We start from the raw sequence: 21,015 nt of genomic DNA, 5'->3' as shown, positions 1-21,015 counted from the left end.
CTGGCAATGCTAAATGACTCAGATAATTCTATAGTTCCATGTGCCACCAAATAGGAGGCTGCAACTCTTGGGTCACTTCGACTCTTTTGCACCACACCTGACGCTATCTGCAAGATGGATGAGATCCTTACCTGCCTGTTGACACTTTCAGAGCAAAACCCTCTTTGCAAGCACCAAGAAGCTTCTCTACATCCCCCGGCAAGTTTCCTCTTGCCGAGTCAGAGATGAGACAGCATCTCCCGAAGTAACAGCAAGAAAAGGATTCCTCTCTAGAGAGGGAAGAGAGTAACCAGCAAACATCTCTAATAATGAGCTAAGGGAGTGCCCGCCTCATATCCCTTAGAGGAGCTGAGAGTCCCTGAAACTGCTTGTCAATGACAGGAGGATGGCATCGCTGAAAACATTCTCAGGAATTCTCAAAAGCCAGGAGGAGCCGGTGTTGAGCATTCGTTGTTCCCACCAGTTGTGCTTTTGCAGAGCTCTGCTTCTTGAGACTGTACCCATTTGGCAAGGAGAGGCAAATGACACTTCAGCAAACTAGCTCTTGCACAGTCTTGGGATTTGCTATCTGCGTACAAAGTGGACCAAGATCCATCTACTCAATGACACCTTAGAATTCTCTCTCTGCTCCCCACTCCAGTCACTATTTTTTATTGATTGATATAGTTCCCTCACTGTGCATAATTCATTACTAAGTACAAGATTGGTGCTTGCCTAGGAAAGCTTACAGTCCTAACGTTCAACAAAGAGGAAACAGAGGGCCCCTCCGGGTGTTTTCCTGCGAGTGTATTCTGCAGCATGTTCTTGATACATCAACAGTGCATTAGTGGCAAATTTATTCTGCTTTAGTTTGTTCATAAGATTTATTCTGCTTTAGTTTGCTCATAGAATCATATAATTGTAGAGTTGGAAGGGACCCTGAGGGTCATCTAGTCCAATCCCCCTGCATACAATGCTTGTTCTGCAATGCTACCTCAAGGTTGCTACCGGTATATTATTGCTGTCAAGAAGAGTGATGTAGGACAAAAGTGGGACAAAAGTAAGCCAGAGCATTTGTGGTATAAAAAGCAGTTGTTGCTTCAACAGGAAGTTACAGACCCACATTAGGCAAAGGATTCCTGCACTGCAGGGGGTTGGACTAGATGACCGTTGGAGTCCCTACAATGCTACAATTATTCGATTCTTCTGTGTCCCGATAGGCCCGCTGAAACAGGAAATATTTCAGCTTGCTTCCAAAACGCATAATGAAGACTGTTCCTGTCAATAAAACAGATTTACATGAATGGCTAGGAAGTCTTTGAAAAACCTTTTCTCAATCAGTAGCATGAGGCATACTGAGTAAACATCCAGATTTATTTTTTTAAAGTTTCAAATTCAGAATTTGCTTTCCCCTTTCCCTATAAAGTACTTAAAATTACACTTTTAATTAAACGGCCATCAAAAAGCCATTGCACTTTGACAGCTCCACAGTTACTGCTTGAGTAGTCATGGGTTCCCATTTTGGGAAATTTCTGAACCATTTAACAGGAACGGTTGAGCAATTACTACAGTGGTACCTCTGGTTATGAACTTAATTCCTTCCTGAGGTCCGTTCTTAACCTGAAACTGTTCTTAACCTGAGGTACCACTTTAGCTAATGGGGCCTCCTGCTGCTGCCACGCTGCTGGCACACGATTTCTGTTCTCATCCTGAGGTAAAGTTCTTAACCCAAGGTACTGCTTCCGGGTTAGCGGAGTCTGTAACCCAAAGTGTTTGTAACCCGAGGTATTTGTAACCCGAGGTACCACTGGATAGGGGTTCAAGGGCCAAGCTTTATTTTCACTGTTGAAGGAGATTCAAATAAATAAAGGCTTCAGTTGGGGCTGAATGTGTACGGAGACCTGTGCTTCCTGTTTCTGGTACCCCAAAGAAGCATGAACTGAGCTGTATTATAACCTGAAAAGTGGAATCGTCTACTTATTAACTCTCAGTGAACTATTGTCACTAAACACATCTTGCTAATGTGCCTGATTCTGGGATGCTAGAATTGAAGTCGGGGGTGTCTCACCCAGAGCTGAGGTTGTCAACTTTTTAAAAAGAATTTTGGCACCTTGGACTGAGTGCTCCCAAGCACATGTAGAATTCCCTTTTCTAGAGACACACATTTCCAACAGAAGGGTTCAGACATGTGCAAAACTTCTTCCTCTGTGAAGATAACACTGTCCTCTTTTTAAAGAGTCTGCCCAGGATTGCCACCTCACCCTCAGCTCATCTAACTAAGACAGTGACAGCTCCACTGATGCTGCACAGCTAGGACAGACCATTTTAGCTGAGACAGCTTTAGGTTCTGCTCGGGGGTGGGGGAAAGTATATGCAGTACCTGAGACACAAACACATGCACTCTCGCCAAATACACCCTGTAAAATAACCCCAGCCACCACCATATGTCTCCTAGAAAGGGGTGGACCTCCAAATTGCAATGCAGCATGTATGTGAGAAAGGCACTGCCCTCCAGGAGGAGCCTCGGACTGGCCGTTTGAAGCAGACCATTTTGGCGGGAAAACCATCCCTCAATTTCACTTGTGTATTCTGGCTGCCAGGGAAGGAAGCAGAAAGCAAAGGGCCGCAACCGCCCACCCCCCGGGTAAAGCGGTGAGTGGCCATTGGGTTCACAAGAGCACACTATTCACAGAAAACAAATGCATAGAACACAACAAATGGAACCACCATTACTCCGCATGTGTGTTCATGTGTGTTATGCTAACTAACCACAAAAAGTAAAACGTAAAGGAACCCCTGGACGGTTAAGTCCCGTCAAAGGCGATTATGGGGTGAGCCGCTCATCTCACTTTTCAGGCCGAGGGAGCTGGCGTTTGTCTGCAAAATATGGCCAACATGACTAAACCACTTCTGGTGCAGCATGATGGAAACCAGAGCACACGGAAATGCCGTTTACCCTCCCGCCGCAGCGGTACCTGTTTATCTACTGGCATTGGTGTGTTTTTGAACTGCTAGGTTGGCAGAAGCTGAGACAGAGCAACTGCAGCTCACCCTGCCGCAGAGATTCAAACCCCTGACCTTCTGATCAGCAAGCCCAAGAGGCTCAGTGGTTTAGACCACAGCGCCAAAATGCCTCTACTGGATTGTTTTTCCCCTGACGCTGCATTCACAATTCTGAAGCCTGTCCAAAAATGGTACAGTTTGGGCTACTTGACAGGCCGTGTAGGCTCATCCTTAATGGCGGAATTAAGCTTCCATGCAGCTCACTCAACATTGTGCAAGAAATACCTACAATCATACAACAGTATTTGCAGCACCTTTTGTCACTCACCTCCAAAATGGCACAAGGGCTATACTGTGGGAGGTTGACAGAGTATACTCTCTTTCTCTTGTCTGCCTCTCTGCTTAACCTACTTCACAGGGTTGCTGTGAAGATAAAGCAGAGACCATGCATACAACTCTGTGTAGCTTTGTTGAAGGGTTGAGGAATGAATGATGTTGTTTTCTTGCAACTTTACCTCACTTTCACTGAGGTAAATGTAGTTCTCTGGTTCTTCTCCTCACCCCTCCTTGATATATATTTTTTAAAATTAAAGGTAGGGAAACCAGTCAAGTAGCTCCTTGCCGTCACAGTTTCCTCATCACATTTGAACACCCCTGTCATATTTTGGACAAAAGGTCACTTGAACAGCCTGTTCTCAGTTCTCCAAGGGTTGGTTGACAATCGCTGGGGCTTCAGCTGGTACGAAACCTTCTCTGGAGTCCCCCCCCCCTTCTCCTCATAATATTTGCACTGACCCTCAATTCTGGGGAGTTCTACAGTGGTTTGAAGCAAAATATACCTCTCTAATTCAAGGATGAACAACAAATGACATGACAGTTACATAACAAACTCCCTAGCAGAATACTGTGCGACCGGCTCATGTATTTCCTGCACAGTCAATGTAAACAGCCTTCTAAGGGACAGCCTAGTCCTCAGAGAGCAGCCAGAAGAGAACGCCGTTCTGGTCACTCACCTGCTTTGCAAACTCCTCTATACTTCAGGAACCAGATCCTCACATTTTTAAATTTGCCATCTCTTGGGACAGCCGCAGAACTTGGCTGTGAGGGTCTTCCCCCTTAGCGATCTTGCCTTCACCTGTAGGTCAGATGGCAGTTTTGGAAAGCTGCAGGGATCTCTGTCTCAGGCCAACCCTTGACTCACCCTTAACAAGTTATACATACAGAGCAGGCAAACAGTGTCACATACCGTGAACAAACAAGGCTGCATAGCAACAACTTCTTCAAAGAAGTATTAAGATGCAGGAGTGAGGAAGAGATTTTCCTGGTAGGCGTCTCCCTGGCTGTTTGACTGAGTGACCTTGACTGCAACCAGACAATGAGGAAGCCACAGGTTTCAAACAACAATGGAAAAGGGTTGGATATTCTGGGATTCTACACGCCTGTAACCAGATCCGATAAGCATTCACAAAACAGCAAACATCCCCACACCCACACCCACACGTTTTGAAAGCTCTATTTATGAATGAGAGGAGAAAACAAACTTCTGTTGATGGCAGGATATAATATCTGTGTTACACCCTTCCCTAAATTGGGTATTCCTTCATGAAGGAATAATTGAGGGTTGAGGGTTCAAATTGCCTTGCAACTCTTATGCCATATATCCTCCAAACAACCTTGTGAGGTAGGCACCACCAGTGATGAATGAGGATGCTATTTTTCCAGAGAAAGAGGTGCTGGAGCTCATTGTGAACTTTTCCCTTGTTGTCTTAGAATGGCAGTGGTGCCCTACTGAGAGGTGCCAGAACTGAGCTCCGGTGAGCTCCAGCTGAAAAAAAAGGCCTTGCTTGCACTTCTTTTCAGGTGAATCCATAACTGTTCTACTTCTTCTCCAGCAGACATATTTTGATCCCAGACTGCCACTATTTTGGGGTGGGATAGAATCACATTTCTTGTGCAATAAATCTGCCCCCAGCCAACAAAAAAAAACACTGTACAGGGTAAAAGTAAAGTGACAGAGTAATACACTGGAAAGTGTGGGATGGAATAACATTCGTTCAATGCAATGTATACACACCCTCCAAATAAATCAGAACTGATGCTCAATAAATAGCCCGCACATCTAACCTTCCTGCAAACTTTGTGCAGACAAATCAGGGTGAATGCTCAACAAACAGGTCATCCAGAAGCTACCATAACTGACTTACCAGTCTAATTTCTTTTTCCCTCACACTTTGAAACCATTCCTGTGTTTATTTAATTTCAAGTCTGTGAACTGCAAAAAAGGAATCTCACTGCACAGGACTGCCTCATTCAAACTGCACCCAGGAAGGACGTGCACACACACACAAGAGAGAGGAGGGGGGAAAGAGAGGGAGAAGGAGATTACATAAGCATTAATTAGAGCCCAACAAAGAGGGCCACTTTTCATACAGAACTGCCACTTACTACCCGACCTAGAGCAACAGAAGGGGATTAATAATTCACCACCAAAAATCTGAACAGGGTCCTGCAGAGACACGGAAGGCAAACTCGGCAGTCCTAGCTGCAAGAGCATGCTGACTTCTAAAGTAGCCTACAGTGCTAAAGAGAAATGAAATAAACTATTGATAGAAGCAAGATTTTGGGAAAGATGATTGCATGATAGTCACTCATTTGCAAAAACTCCCCATGCTGTTTTTCATTTCCTTCCCCCTCCCCCCCCCAAGCAGAATTGTCCTATTGTCCTACAATATTAGGAAGTTTCAGGGCTTGGTTATATATATATATATATATATATATATATATATATATATATACACACACACACACACACACACACACACACTATCTGCTCACAGGCACAGAGCACCTGCAAACACTACATTCTGACAGCTGGAGTGTAAAGCATGGATAGAACATGCAATCCAAATATAATTGGTATGTCCTGGAGAATCCAAGCATGAATATTGCATATTATTTTTGCTGTGGGAGAAGTAGCCACAGTCCATTTATAAACCATGAGAGATAGCGCCAGATTGGTTAATCATTTCCAATTCTGCTTTTGCTTCTTATTTTGAGGCCACAACTCCCCCTTACATTTAAAAGCACTATGATGCCACTTTAACACTTATAGCTCCCCCAAAACATCCTGGGAATTGTAGTCTGCTAATGGTGCTGAGAGCTGTTAAGGAGGCCACTCATCCCTGCATAGAGCTACAACACCAAGAGTGGCTCAATAAACAATGAACCCAATGAACTCCAAAAACTGTAGCTCTATGATGGCAATAAAGGTCTCTTAACAGTTCTCAGCATACTTAACAGTTCCTAGGATGTTTGGGATGGTCAAAATGGTACAGTGGTACCTTGGGTTACATACGCTTCAGGTTACAGACTCTGCTAACTCAGAAATAGTACCTTGGGTTAAGAACTTTGCTTCAGGATGAGAACAGAAATGGCATGGTGGCGGCACAGTGGCAGTGGGAGGCCCCATTAGCTAAAGTGGTACCTCAGGTTAAGAACAGTTTCAGGTTAAGAACAGACCTCCAGAACGAATTAAGTACCCGAGGTACCACTGTATAATAGTTCTTTAAATGTATGGTGTGGATGTGGCCTAAATTAATCCCAAATGGAGTTTGTTTAAGCTTTGTGACCTAAATGTTAATTACAACATTCAGTGAAATCAAAGCCATTGGCTCTCTTTCTTTCTTTGGTTACAAGGCATGGCAGGAGGCAATGGCAGCCACCAACTTGGATGGCTTCAAAAGAGGATTAGACAAATTCATGGAGGAGAGGGCTCTCAGTGGCTACTGGCCATGACGACTATGCTCTGCCTTTGTAGTCAGAGATGGTAATGCTTCTGAATACCAGCTCCTGGAAATAACAGGAAAGGAAAGTGCTTTTGTGTTCAGGTTCTGCTTGTGGGTTTCCCACAAGCATCTGATTGGCCACTGTGGGAACAGGATGCTGGACTAGACGGGCCAATGGCCTGATCCAGCAAGCTTTTCTTAAGAACCACCATGAACTGGTGTTAGCAGCTGCTGGCGCAGATGTCATTCATGGATGTCAAAGTGAACAAGACCTTCATTGAATTAATGCTGATAATTCCAGCTCACTAGTAGGTGAATGTGGCAAGACTTCCTTTTGCAGAATACGTGCTGATTCTTCCAGAAGACTTGATCTTCCACTTGTTAGGCAACTCTAGCATTAATCGTGCATTCTCCCAAGAAGGAGGCATTGATTCTTAATCAAGAATTTATAAAGTGGTAGAGGGAGATACTCCAGGAGCCAAATAATTGGCTCTGGGGGGGGAAGCATCCTGAGTATTAAAGAGACCCCCCCTCTGGAGTGTAAATAGACATGGCTGTAGCAGCTCAGGAATTAAGGCAAATAGCTAAAGTCAGTTCATCGTTTGAAAGCCTCCTGAGCTACAACAAATACCTGAGCCATAGGGACAAAAGAGGAGGTTAATGGGAATTTTTAATGTATTGTCGGGCTTCCTCAACCTCGGCCCTCCAGATGTTTTTGGCCTACACTCCCATGATCCCTAGCTAGCAGGACCAGTGGTCAGGGACGATGGGAATTGTAGTCTCAAAACATCTGGAGGGCCAAGGGTTGAGGAAGCCTGGTATAGGTGGCTTTTAGACATGAGGCTAGTGGCAGAATGTGCTTGTGACGCCTTATTCCACGTGGAGCATTGACCAAAAACTAAACAGCGGAAATGTAGTATGGGAAACTCAGTGGTAGGAGCTAATTTCTGGAATGCTGTACTCGGGGGCTTGTAAAATAAACCCATGCATCCTCCTTCAACTATACCTTTATGAACTGCTTACGTGCATAAGAACCATGTGATCTGAAGATAGCCTCACTAGGCTTCTTGTGGCTTAACAGTATACTTTGACTTTGGCCCAGAGCTCCAGATGAAGCTCCTTCGGCTGAGGAAAAGATGAGGGCAAGAAAACATAAGCTCTTAATGGGCTCTAAACAGGGTTAAGATGGGACTGTGAATAAAACATTTTTAAAAATGGACTCCCACATGAATTTTTTAGAGTGGCTGCAAGGATTTGGCCTAAAACAGTCATTTATATAGCACTTTATTACATTGAAACATGAAATGGCTTTCCTCCACTAATAACAAATTTAAGGCAAGAGACATGCTCTTGTCTTGAATTTAGGCTTGAAGTCTGCAAGTGATATACACTTGCAGGATATTATTTGTAACTGTAATAGTTCCAAGAGTTCCAAACTTTAACTAGGGGATATCGTTTTAGGCAGAAAAAAAAAGAAAAGGAAGATTACACATTGTACATGCATTACAATCAGCTTTTACTTGGCATGGTGGTAGCAGTGTGTGTGTGTGTGTGTGTTATTTTATTTTTTGCAGAGAGATTGCAGAGAGAGCTGAAGGAGCTATACAGGAGAGGCCGCTCCGTTCCACGCCCATGGCATGCACACACATCCCACAGGTTTGCATTGTACTGTATTCCAAAACCCTGAAAAATCTGTGTTCAGAGATGATAGAGGGATAGAAATAATAATAAGATGCCTCTATCATTACATGTTCCACTTCCTTAAATGTTATTCTCCTTCTCTGTTCTTTAGGAAGCTATAATCAGGGCAAACTGGTGTCTCACAGCAAAAAAGGAAGGAAAAAGATTTAAAAGATTTCTAACCCATGTTTCAGGGCACACTGCAGTCCCAAGGCAATTTACAAAAAGTTAAAATACAACACAATAAACAACAACAACCTACCCCCATCAATCCCATCAATTTATGAGCAGCATCAATAAACTGTTTTAAAAGTGCAGCATGTTAAAAATTAACCAAATGCAGATTGAATTAAGAGTTTCCTTAAAAGCTAGCAGCGATGAAACCGTGTATGTTTCCCTAGGAAATGAGTTCCAAAGGTTTGCAGCCGCCACCACAAAAGCCTGGCCCTGCCAATTTAACAGCTCTCACTGGAAGGTCAGAAATGCTTCAGATAAATATCTTAAAGTTTGAGCAAACAGTAGAAAGTATTTTGAATAAGAAGAATTTTCAGGAGAGAAAGTCAAGTTGGCCGTGCTTGAATTATAGGAGCCAGAAGCAGGCCCAACTCTCTTACCTGTTTTACTGTCTCTCTTAAGAATGCTACATGGGACCATAATGTGGCTAGAGTGAGAGGAAGTCAGGGATGGAAGCTGTGGATTTTGCAAAATACACAGGCATCAAGCCCCATGATGTATTCCTCAGCAGAATTAATAGTAGGGAAGCTTTGATATTTTAATTCTTCAAGGCAGTAGCAGTCCTTCATTTTACTGGACCCAAGTTTCGTTCAGCAACAATCCACCCTGAGGTAGATGAGCAGCTTTAGGGCTACAAAGCTTTGCGAAACATTAGAAAGGCAAACTGCTTTAACAAAATAAAACACACTTTTGATGGCCTTTGGCAGGCTCCTTCATATCACTCTGAGTAGACGCTGCTGCCTGATTGCAAGAGGAACATGAGCAGCACTTAATGCTTTTTCGTTATATCCTGAGAAAAATCAAGGGATGCCGGTGATTTCTTCTTAAAAGAAGGAAAAGTAAATTGGAAAAGAAACTTGTCTTCTCTTAAGTTAAGGTATTGGGGGAAACTAGAATTATGGGCTAGAATTTTTCTATCCAATCCGCATGCAGGGCCAGAACCCCAGAACAGTGCAGAAGGAAAGAAGGGGAGGTATCTAGAGCTGTCCAGCTGCCAGCATTGGCCAAGGACCTGAGCCTCAACCTCCTCAAGGATAATTAGACAGAAAAGACTGGCTGCTGTTGCAGTCAATGCTAATCCATAAAGGAGGAGAAGAGGTGCAACTCTCCTCTTGGAATCAGCAGCCAACTTCCTACACAGCTTTCACTTCCTATGGCTTAGCATCAGAGATTAACTCCTCGCTAAGCAGGAAAGTCTTAAGGCTCAGAGTGAACAGGTTGAGCCCTGGACATTCAGTGCCTAGCCATTCTACAATATTCATGAACTATTCCTTTGGAATATAGACTTATCCGTAATATATTAAAATTATTTTATTATTTACATAGAAACTCAGAAAAAGAAATATTACTAAAGCTAGAACAAAATATTATGTTTCAAAAACCAGATATATGGATGGTCCAATACAGCGAGGGGGTGGGGGAAGGTGTCTAATGATTACATTGTGTACTTCCTGATAATTTTACTGAAATTGTTGTAAGCCCCTCTGGAATGACAGGTCCTCATTAGCTCCACTGTAATATAAACTGGCACGGGAAGGGTCGTAGGTCAACAGAAGGATCCAGGTTCAATCGCTTGCATCTCCAGGTAGGGCTAAGGAAGACTCATGCCTGAAACACTGGAGACCAGCTAAAAGCCAGTATAAGCAATACTGAGATGGACCAATGGTCCGACTTAGAATTAGACAGGTCCCTAAGCATCCATTTGGTTCCCACAGCAAGAGATCTCCACCGAGATCTCTTCCTAAAAATCTATGTGGGTGTGGTGTCTGTGAATTCACACAGAGCTTTTCAGTAACAATAACAATAACAATAACTGTTATGTACTGAAGTTCTCACCCTGGGCCAGCAGGGGGATACTGTAGATAACAATAACAATAACAATAACAATAACAATAACAATAACAATAAATTAATTTTTTTATACCCTGCCCTCCCTGGCCAAGACCAGGCTCAGGGCGGCTAACACCAAATATATAATACATTAAAAACACAAAATCAAACGATTGATTAAAATACAGTTCAAAATCACATTTAAAATCAAAATAAAATTAGGTGGGAACCCACGAATCACAACCGTAAGGAATATTAATGTTCACCAGGCCTGGCCACCTGTGCTGGTCCCATGTGGGCCGATAGAAGGAGCCAAGAGACCACTTACATACAGGGTCCCATAGAAAGAGGAAAGAAGGAAGGGGGTCAGACTGGACCCCGGCCAAAGGCCTGGCGGAACAGCTTCATCTTGCAGACCCTGCGGAAAGATGTCAGATCCCGCAGGGCCCTGGTCTCTTGTGACAGAGCATTCCATTTAAAAATATACAGCAGCTTCAATGTATTTTAAAGGGGAAAGCATCAAGACTATTCAGACTCATTTGGAGTCAAAGGCCTGTATATAAACTCTGCTGGGCTTGTCATGACCCAAATCAACAGCACTAGCAAAGAAAATACTTCGTGTCATTACAGGTCATGACCCACAGATTGAGAAACCCCCTCAATAGTCCCCCCTTCCATACAAAAGCAAGCAAGTCAGCATAAAGCAAAAGGTTAATATACTAATTAGCATCATTCATATGCAGAAGGAATGGGTGCCCTGCGCTACAAAAAGAGAACAGTATTCAAGACCAGGAACACTAAAAGACATAATCACAAGCAATGTATGGCCAGGTCAGGACCTGGAGAGCAAACAGTCTGCTCACATAACCGGTAATATATTCAATGGCAAAATAACTCTGCTATGTGTGGAATGAAAAAAATAAGATTAGCACAGTTTAAATGCCAAGGAACAAGGAGATAGGCCAGAATGCCCGACCTCAGAGATCAGCAGAGTTGTCTTAAATCTGGCCCATTAATATAAAACTGTGTGTGTTTAAAAAATAAAGAGGGGGCATCTCTGATCAGTGTAACCACACTTAATTGAATTCTACTTCTAAATTTCGTAAACTGATCTGAAGGGCAACCTTTTCCCATCCAATCCTGTCCACAAGTTCAGATTGTGGTGAGGTGTTCTTCTCCAGCTGCTTCCGCCTTCAGAAATGAGGCAAGTGGGTGGCAGCCAGGGAGATGGGCTTTTCAGTGGTGGTCCTCAGCTTCTGGAATTGCCTTCACAGAGAGGTTCACCTGGTGCCTTCTTAACTTCAGTTTTAGATGCCAAGTTAAGACCTTCAGTGGCAAACAACTATATGATGAAAACTCAGCACACAGGTTGGTTTAATTGTTAAATTATTGTTGTTTAGTCTTCCAGCCTACTGCCATCTGGGGTTTTTTTTTATTGATTGCAGCATTTTAAAGTGTCTTTATTCATGACTCCTTTGGTAAATTTCGTTCAAACTGAGAAGCACAAGAAAGAGACATACTCCAGGATAGGGAAGGCAGACATAGAGAGAGAGACGTTCTTGACTAGAGCAACTTTTTATCTGAACTGTGATTGGCTTCTCACTAACCTCAACTGCCCACTTTCCTATACTTGCCACAAAGAAAGTGATCCTTTTAACTCTGAGGTGTTTAAATTTACTGCCTCCACACTTTTTCAGTGCCATTGCAGAACAGATCGTAGCAATGCATTGCTGTGCATTTTGAGTGCACTCTGCCTAGCAGGCTACTTGCTTTTACAACACTTAAAGAGTCCCCTAAGAAACAGCTCACTTTAGAGCAGTAAATAAATCCTATTCAGCTCTGCTTCCCCCAAATCAGCTGAAAGCTACTTGGCAAATGGCAGAAACCACAAAGCAAAGGGAACATTTGCTGCAACAACAACAGAAAGAAAAGCAACCTACCTCCATTCTCAACTAGATGCCCCGAATTAACACTTGGGGGAATTGCTTCAGAATTTCCACAGTGAGGCAGGTCTAATGTTGGGGTTCTGCACTCCCCAAAACATCATTTGCCCCTGCCCCTCTGAATCCTTCCTTGGATTTGTTTTGCTAGATACGAAAGCACCATTACCACTTGCTAAGGAATTAAGCCTGCAAGCAGCACATAAGGAGATTCATTAATGCATTAGACAGGCGTGATTTGATTGGCTCCTTTTTTTAGGCATTTGGCACATGGGATGCAAACAGATCTGTGGGACCTGGGTGTCAGGGGAGACCAGGCGACCTGCCAACATGCTAGCTTTAAAAAGGAGAAAGAAAGTCAGCACCAGTTCCTGAGTGTTAAAGAATTTTCAGTCAAAAGTCAGATCACTGATGCCCATAAAACCAACAAGCAGAAGCTTTCCCCCCCTTTCCATGGGAAAACCACATTAGTGCTTCTGTACCACTGGAAATGAATTCCTTCCTAGCATTCTTAATTTCCTCCTCACCTTCTGGGGTGCTTTTTAACCAATACTGGCCAGTATTGATGGAAAGTAAAAAGAAACATTATCAATTGCACATGGAACAGCAGTTTTGATGAGACATTGTGATAGGAAATTGGGGTCTGCTTTCCTTCCTATAGGGGCCACTGTCCTGCACAATCATTGGACAGCTAGAGTAAATGCACATCTGCGTTATAAAAAGAAGAAACAAAACACAGCACACATTGAAGGGGAGGTGGAAGCAATCTGATTTGGGAGGAAATTCTTTTTCCATCAGTTCTTGATTTAATAATCGTGGAAGGGTCCCTTCCAACTGTACAATTCTATGTACTGTACCCATCTCTGAATTTTGCAATGCAGTTCTCCTCCCAAGTGATGGGTTAAAAAAAATGCACATAGTGCCGTAAAGTATCCATAAAAATGCATATATTCATAAAAATAACATACACAGATGCACTATTTTAGGGGAGATTGCTTTATACTAGGCAAAACTGAATGTAAGCACGTACACTGGGAGAAATTCATACAAAAATGTTGATGAATATTCATGCTGAACACACACACACTTACAGTCAAATGCAAACTGAGGTGGAAATGTGAATAACTGCACTCATTAATGGGGAAAAGAGAAACCAAAATTGACAGATTTCCCCATTTGAATCATACAAAAGATTGACACTCAAAGCATTTTTGGGGTGGGGGTGGGGCAGAGAAAACAATCCCGATGCTTGGCCATTATTCTTGCACACAAAAATGGAACACATGATGGCTGGCCTTAGTGGGAAAGATTCCTGGCACAGCCAATTAAAAGTTTTAGCTGCTGCAGTCCCATCCTTTGACAAATCTCTACCTAAATTTCCACTTGCTGATCTCGCAGTTACTCCTGGCCTTGTAATCAATAACATTTAATTCCACCAGGCTTCATAAACAATGCTGACAAGTAATAGCAGGAGCAGCTCCAAGATCAGATAAACACCCCAAACACAGACGTGGGTAGATATACATTCCAGCTGCAGCGGCAATCAGTAATACACCTCGAGTAATGACAGGCCCAACAGTATATAACCAGGAATTAGACAGGGAGGTATCCACAAATCATTACATTCCCAGAGCTGTAAAACATTAGATGTCAGGGCAGAGACTATTCAAGGACTAATTGGAAAGGAAAGAAGGACTACAAACCTCTTTCTAGGGATGCTTCACACAGCGCCAGGGCTGGGCCTACCATTGGGCAGAGTGAGGCAGTTGTCTCAGGTAGCAGATGCTGGAGGTGTCAATAGCGTGCCAACACTGCCCCCATTCTCCCTGAGCCCCCCAAGCTAGCCTGTTCTGCATCTCCTGCCCTCAGGTGCAGTGGAGGATGTTTTCCCATCATCAGCACTAAAGCGGAGTCAACTGCCCACCTGGTCAGATTTTGTATGAGGAATGTGAGGGCACCATCTTGTCCTTCACCTCAGGCAGCAAAATGCCAAGGGCTGGCCTGGAAAACCAAGTAACTATCTACAAGCAAAGCATTCTGTGCAGAAATTTACACACGGGCAGCACACAGAGTTTAAATTACAATGTGGTTGGGAGGTTACAAGGTTTTTCTAGAACCCATATGTGAGGTATCATTTTTCTTCTCCTTCCTATACAGAAGTGCCTTTTCTTCTTTTGCTCATGAAGAACTATTCTGACACTTTTAGCTCCATCAAATACTAATAAGTCGGTGGAACAGGCACAGTGAGTCACGTATCATACTTTAAAAGTAGAGCCGAGCCTGTATTCCTCAGGAGAGGGGTTTTTTCTGGGGGGGGAGGGGCGGGAAACAGATAATTTTATTCAGCTCACCCTTATCTAGTAATGAGAGCCATTTTGCTGAATATTCTCCTTCTCCTTCTTTGTTTGGCTGCTGCCATTTTTTACCCACAATACCTCATAACGACACTAATTCCAGGGCATTGGGGAGAATGCAAAATCCTGCCACAGTTTCAGCTGCCACCACAGACAATACAAAGAGTAGCAGCAATAAAACCAAAACAAAATAGCCAACCACAAAAAAATAGAAAACTCTCTGCAACAAGCTGTGTTGTTTCTGCTGCCAGTGTTCATGTTAATCCCCATCTCCAAGAAACTGCTGAAGAAATTCTCCTCCCTCTGGATAATATTTGGCAAAATGAGACACAAAAACCCTCCTTTTTCTGCCCCTAAATAAGAGGAAGAATTTTGGGCTGCCATTTTCATTCAGCTTTATTGTAAATTCATTTCCTGTGTGAGAAGAGTTTACGTTGCTTAAAGTGACAGACGTGTTAGCCCTATTCAGGTTTTCATTCTCTGGGTTTCCACAATGGGTGGAAAGACCGAACCTGTTCACAGAAGATGACAGGAGATGGAAAATGGAAACAAAGGAGCATAGGTTTCTATAAAGGGGGTGGGGGTGGGAGCAACCATGAGGGGACATTTATAGAGGAAACACAGTGGGGAGAGCTGTACATGTAAATGGCAAAACCGCTCAGGAGATGAAAAGCAGGTTCATTTCCTGTCCATTCTGCCAAGCGTTCCCGCTCTTACGGACACAAATAGCTCAATTCATCAAGTACATCCTGATTGTTCAAATAAGTGTCAGGTGACTATGAAAATGTCTATGGCTTGAGAACAATGATGGTGTATATTTGGGAACTAGCTGATTATCAGGAAATGAAAACCCAATAAATGTTCCACCATACAGAGATGGTGGAGTGGGCATTGCGGAAGGGGAACTTAAATCTATTAAGGCCTCATCTGCACTGTTTGTTAAGGGTGCCAAATGTTGTTGTTGTTTAGTCGTGTCCAACTCTTCGTGACCCCATGGACCAGAGCACGCCAGGCACTCCTGTCTTCCACTGCCACCTATTCCCTTCATAGAGCTACTGTTCATGATCAATCCTTGTTCCCATAGAGCTCTGGGAATTGTAGTTCTGTGGGGGCAATACAGGTTCCCCTGTCAACTCTCAAACCTCTTAACAGACTACAGATCCCAGGATTCTTTGGGGGAAAGCCCAACTGTTAAAGTGGTACGATACCAACAGCACTGGGAGGCAACAGCCAAACCATCATTTTGAGGTGCAGCCTGGATACCCTGTCTAACAACACAGCACCTGAAACAGAGAAGGAACTTGCGGCGCTTCCCAATGTTGTTAGACGACAACCAGCATCAGTCCCAGCCAGCATGGCTAGTGGTCACAGATGCTGAGAACTTTAGTTCAGCAATATCTGGAGGATCACAAGTTCCCCATCGTGAACAACAGTGGTGTTAGAAAGGATTGCCTTTGTTAGCTATTGTTCTGCCGTTTCATGGCGTTGCTCTTTGACATTGTAATTTTAAATTTCATGTCTGTATTATTAAGTTTCTACTTGTTGTACAAACAACAAGTGACTGTAAGGTGAAGGTCTTTTACACACACCGTATTTGTACACAACCGAACACACACATGGTGCCAGGATCCTGGAAATGGGGAGCACCCTGGGGAGGAGTCCTGGCTCGCAAGGAGACCCTTCCCAGAGCCCAAAGAGGGCGTCCCCTTCACGCACTGGGGAGGGTCTCCTTGTGATCAGGAGGCCTCACCACCTAAATGCTGCTGTGCAGGGTAGCATGGCAGCAGCACCTACCCCTCCCCTCTGCTGTGTGAGAGCCGGGTTGTCCCTCCAACACAACTCTGTGGACCCATCAGCTGTGCCGGTCCACAGACTTGCGCTGTCCCTCCAGCTTTCATGAGTGGAGGAATGGCATGGCTCCATGGATTGGCACAGCTGAAGGGCAGAGAAGGTTCTTCCCCACCCATCAGCTCAGCTGATACTGGCGAGTCCCCCATTTTACGTGCTTTTGTATATGCATGTGGGGGTATGGAACGTATCCCCTGTGTAAACGGGGAGTCAACTGTATATAAATATTCATATAAATGAATGAACGAAATGCTAATACAGTGGTACCTCGGGTTAAGAACTTAATTTGTTCTGGAGGTCCATTCTTAACCTGAAACTGTTCTTAACCTGAGGTACTACTTTAGCTAATGAGGCCTCCCACTGCTGCCACGCCACCGCCACCACACGATTTCTGTTCTCATCCTGAAGCAAAATTCTTAACCCAAGATACTATTTCTGGGTTAGCAGAGTCTTTAACCAGAAGCGTCTGTAAGCCGAGGTACCCCTGTACTATTTAATTACTATTGGGAAGTGTGCATTGTCCTAGAGATAGCTACAGCTGCCACTTGGTAGCATGGTCGTCCCTCCTCACCCCTTAGCACATGAACTGCAAGCGAAAGTAAAACTTCTCAAGTAATACCATAGTCTTGCCAATGAATTGTCTTGCTACACTGTAGGTTATTAACCATTAACTATTAAAGCTTTCTTTCAAGGGGCTCAAGGTGGGGGGAGGGTAGCATGAATAAGTTTTTCCTGTTTTCTCCCTTACTATCACTCAACACTGATATACAGATGTTTCCTATGCTTTTTAGAGAAGTACGTGAAGGGTGCTCATCAAGTATTTTCAAACGTAAAGATTTAAACAGATCCAAGCTTTCCATGTGCCCTAGAGGCGACAGAATACACAGGATGACTATTGGATATGAAACAAGCACAACTTAAGAGAGCATTCTTCCTAAAAATCATCCTGTGTTGCAGAGAAAGTTCTGAAGCTAAGAGCCAGAGCATAGATTGATTCCTATGGGTTCTGGCAAGCACTCTAAGTCAGCTGAAGAAAAGCCCGTTCACTTGTGGTGGTGGGATGAGGAAGAGAGAAGAGGGTCTGTTAGCAGGTAAGAGGGTGAGATAGTCCCCTGGGAATACTCAACTCCAATTCAGAAAAATAGCTCAGAGCAACAAGTTCCCTTAAGCAAGTTACCGAGTGTGTGTGTCTAACATTTCAAGCAAACTTACCTCAATCAAAATTAAAAAGTGGCACTAGTCGTCTTGTCCAAATGGATGTGAGAGGCTCTTCATCTTCAACTCATTGATGTGGGCATGAAAGAGATTCTTGTTGATCCCAGTCTCTCGCAGCAACTGTTGCCATGGTTATAAATCATTTCTTTTTGCCCCCCAATGGTCAGCGACAGAATATAAAGAATGGGCTTACTAGGTAGGAGCAAATCCAGTGTGCATAGACTGGTTCCTCTCTCAGAAGTGTGATACCAGCCAGCAATAGATGCTGTCAGTTTCACTGCCTGCACTTCAGAAAGCCAGGTTAGAGAGAGAAATCTCTGGATGAGACCCAGATAATAGAGTTTTTAAAGTCACAAGCAGAGAGATTAAAACAGAGCAACCTTTCCACATCCATGTACAAATGAAAATGGGGTGGGTTTTTTTCTTTTTCTGAGCAAAGGAAGGGGTGGGAAGCATCAATGCCATTCTGTATGAAGTACAGAATAGATTGCTTTGCTACCAGTATGTGAATTGGGCAGCTTTGTGATCTGCAGGATAAATTCACACCATACTTTAATATTATTATTATTGTTGTTGTTATTGTTATTGTTATTATTATTATTAATTTCTTACCAGGTTTCCATGGTTGATTAAAACAAAATAAAATACAGTATATTATCAATTTAAAAATGCACAGTCGGAAGCATTGGTATAATGCAATTTGGGATATAGCACTTTCTGAAAAACAGATGCAAAAATTTCAATTACTAAGAGGGCCCCATCAGCCAATCTTACTGCCCCCCTTGCATCTCTTGTATGGTGACTGCAACTAATGGCTTATAGTAAGAGAGAGGGGGAGAGTATAGGATGTATGTAGAGGCATCATAGCAAGGACAGAGGTGGAAGAGAAGCAAAGTACTGTCTATGGACCCCTGGTCCCAGAAAGCTGTGATCTGGAGCTCAGCCAGAGCATATGTGTTCAGTGCTCAATTGTGTTTGTTTTTCTTCTACCAAGAGGTTTTGGGCAGACTAAATTAAGCAATACATATTTTCATATTTTTAAACTTTTTTTTTTTAATTACACTTTTGTGACTCTGATTTCTTTAAAAAAACAAACGTCTGGAAATTATGGTAAGCCAAACCTGACCAAAAGGAATGGAAGAATGCACACTGACATTTCCAAGCACTTTGTCAGGAAAGAAAGGAAAGCTGAGATTCTCAGGGTGTCAAATTCCATATTAGGTTTTATATTTGCATAGCATGAAGCTAATACAGAGAAGAAAATATTGTTTCTAGAACAGAATACCATTGAACCAAAGTTCCGGTAAATGAAACATTTAATTATTATTTTTAAAGTTTCTAGATCTAATGTTTCATGCAAACTTTTAAAATGTGTACTTTCTGGTAGTGATTTAGACATCAGAGCAGATCTATCCTGGCCTTTCTGTACTCCGAGAGTGGATTGTTCATCCTCCTGATTCTTACTCGTTTGCTATCTACCCCAATGCTACCAGACTCTACACCATCCTTTACGTTACAGTGGATGGATGGGCAAGTGGCAGGCAGATGTGGGGCAGGTTTGAGAGATATTAACTTGCCACCTCCCCCTTTCCTAAAAAGAGTTCAGTTGTGCAAGGGCACCATACACATCTCGATGTGAATTGCAAATATTTGGGATAATTCACAGAGAATTATAAACCTTCAGCTCAAGCGAACGGTTTTCCCTAGGAAAAGGCAACACTGCTCTGTTTAAGAATATGACTGTTCACACTGCTTGCTGTTTAAGCAAAAGCAGTTCTGTGTGACCTCAGCTCATAAGTTTAGAAGACCTGTGAAAAGTTTCCATATCTGACCACAGATTCCACTGCACCAGCACCTCCCATGAGGTCCAGCTATGCGCACCCCCAGGAGTCTTGTTTGTATTACTGGCGTGAAGAGCAGCGCTGGGGAATTAGGCAGTTGCATGAAGTACTATGTCTATTCAGATGCTGGGAATAGAAGCCAAAGCTTGTTACCCAGGCTACTCTCTACGTTTTTGTTTGTTTGGTGGCTTTGTTGGGTGTGGAAACAGCAAAGTTTTGGAACCGTTAAGAGTAGGTGAGATCTAAACCACGGAAGAAATTAAATTACCTGTGAAAAGACTAGATAAAATTAAGGTTCTTCCACCCACAGCTACCACAATGCGTTGGTTAACTGAATAGAACACGTAACAAAAACTGCAGACATCCCTGCAAAAGATAAAGAAATTGCCTAATGGGTGAAATTATTGCAACCAATATCAGGGCTGCCACAATTAAATGCTGCCACAAGAAAACTGGTTTGTCAGCTATAGCCTCAGTCACTTCCAAGTTGACCTAATGCTAATTTCTGTATGCTAAAGAGGCTTTTTGGTGCTCTCCCCTGCAATAAGTTCCTGATGGAAGTTGAAGCCCATCAACTTCTGGAGGGCCACAGGTTCCCATCCCTGTGCTCAGTTTTGTGCATTGCATTCACCAGTGCTCCCAGCGAAGACAAGACAGCCTTAATCCCAAAATAACTGGAGGGAAGAGATCTCACTGATCCACATTAGACGTGGTAAGAGATTTATTATTTCCTTAAATTTACCAACCTGCTCTTCTATACGTGGCTAACAAGGATTACAATTTGCATTTGTAAAACTTAGGGGGGAAGCAGTAACAGATAAACACAGTTTAGCAAGAGATGTTAGTCCTCTAAAAATTATCACTGCAACAGGAAAAATGCCTGCCAGAAAGTGTGTTGAGTACATGAGAGAAGGCCATGAATGAAGGTGCCAAACAGCCCTCCCTCCCTAGGCAAGGAGTTTCATAATCTTGGGTGCTCAGACGCCCTGGTCTGCTCCTCTTCTAATGCCAGTTTTGGACTGAAGCCTCAATGAATGAACATCGTATGGTACTAGTAGAGGTACAAGGTCTACACAGCTAGCCTTTGGATGGTGGTGGAATTCTTCCAGGCTGATACTAAAGTTAACAAGTCAGAACTTCCAAGTGATAGGGCTTAACCACTTAACCACTGGCTTCCAGCATAGAGAGCCTATCAGTTTCTCCCATGGGCTTTGCACTTCGCAGAAGGTAACCCAGAAGTGGAAATCTAAGACAAAGCTCCAATTCAAATGTTAAAAAGCAAGTCTTTCCAAAGTACAACACAGTA

General features: G+C 43.3%; 1 protein-coding gene across 7 annotated transcripts in view; it reads right to left on the bottom strand.

The window, feature by feature from the left end:
* The window catches only part of TOGARAM2 (TOG array regulator of axonemal microtubules 2), a 68,407-nt gene extending 50,470 nt beyond the window's left edge, over window positions 1-17,937 (bottom strand). The window contains exons 1-4 of one of the 7 annotated variants that reach the window (XM_083604477.1): window positions 5,187-5,221; window positions 3,996-4,117; window positions 3,311-3,405; window positions 132-269 (exon numbers count right to left, since the gene is read on the bottom strand). The gene's annotated coding sequence lies outside the window, so the exon portion shown is untranslated. Of the gene's footprint in view, window positions 1-131; window positions 270-3,310; window positions 3,406-3,995; window positions 4,178-5,186; window positions 5,222-11,635; window positions 11,662-12,451; window positions 12,652-17,865 lie in introns of those variants that run through there. The other 6 variants (XM_083604478.1, XM_083604474.1, XM_083604476.1 and 3 more) reach the window with 6 other exon arrangements.
* Between the last annotated feature and the right edge of the window lie 3,078 nt (window positions 17,938-21,015).

This window comes from Podarcis filfolensis, assembly GCF_964270895.1.
Source record: "Podarcis filfolensis genome assembly, chromosome: 3".
In the NCBI taxonomy this organism is placed as follows: Eukaryota; Metazoa; Chordata; class Lepidosauria; order Squamata; family Lacertidae; genus Podarcis; species Podarcis filfolensis.
This window is presented reverse-complemented; position numbering and strand designations above follow the sequence as displayed.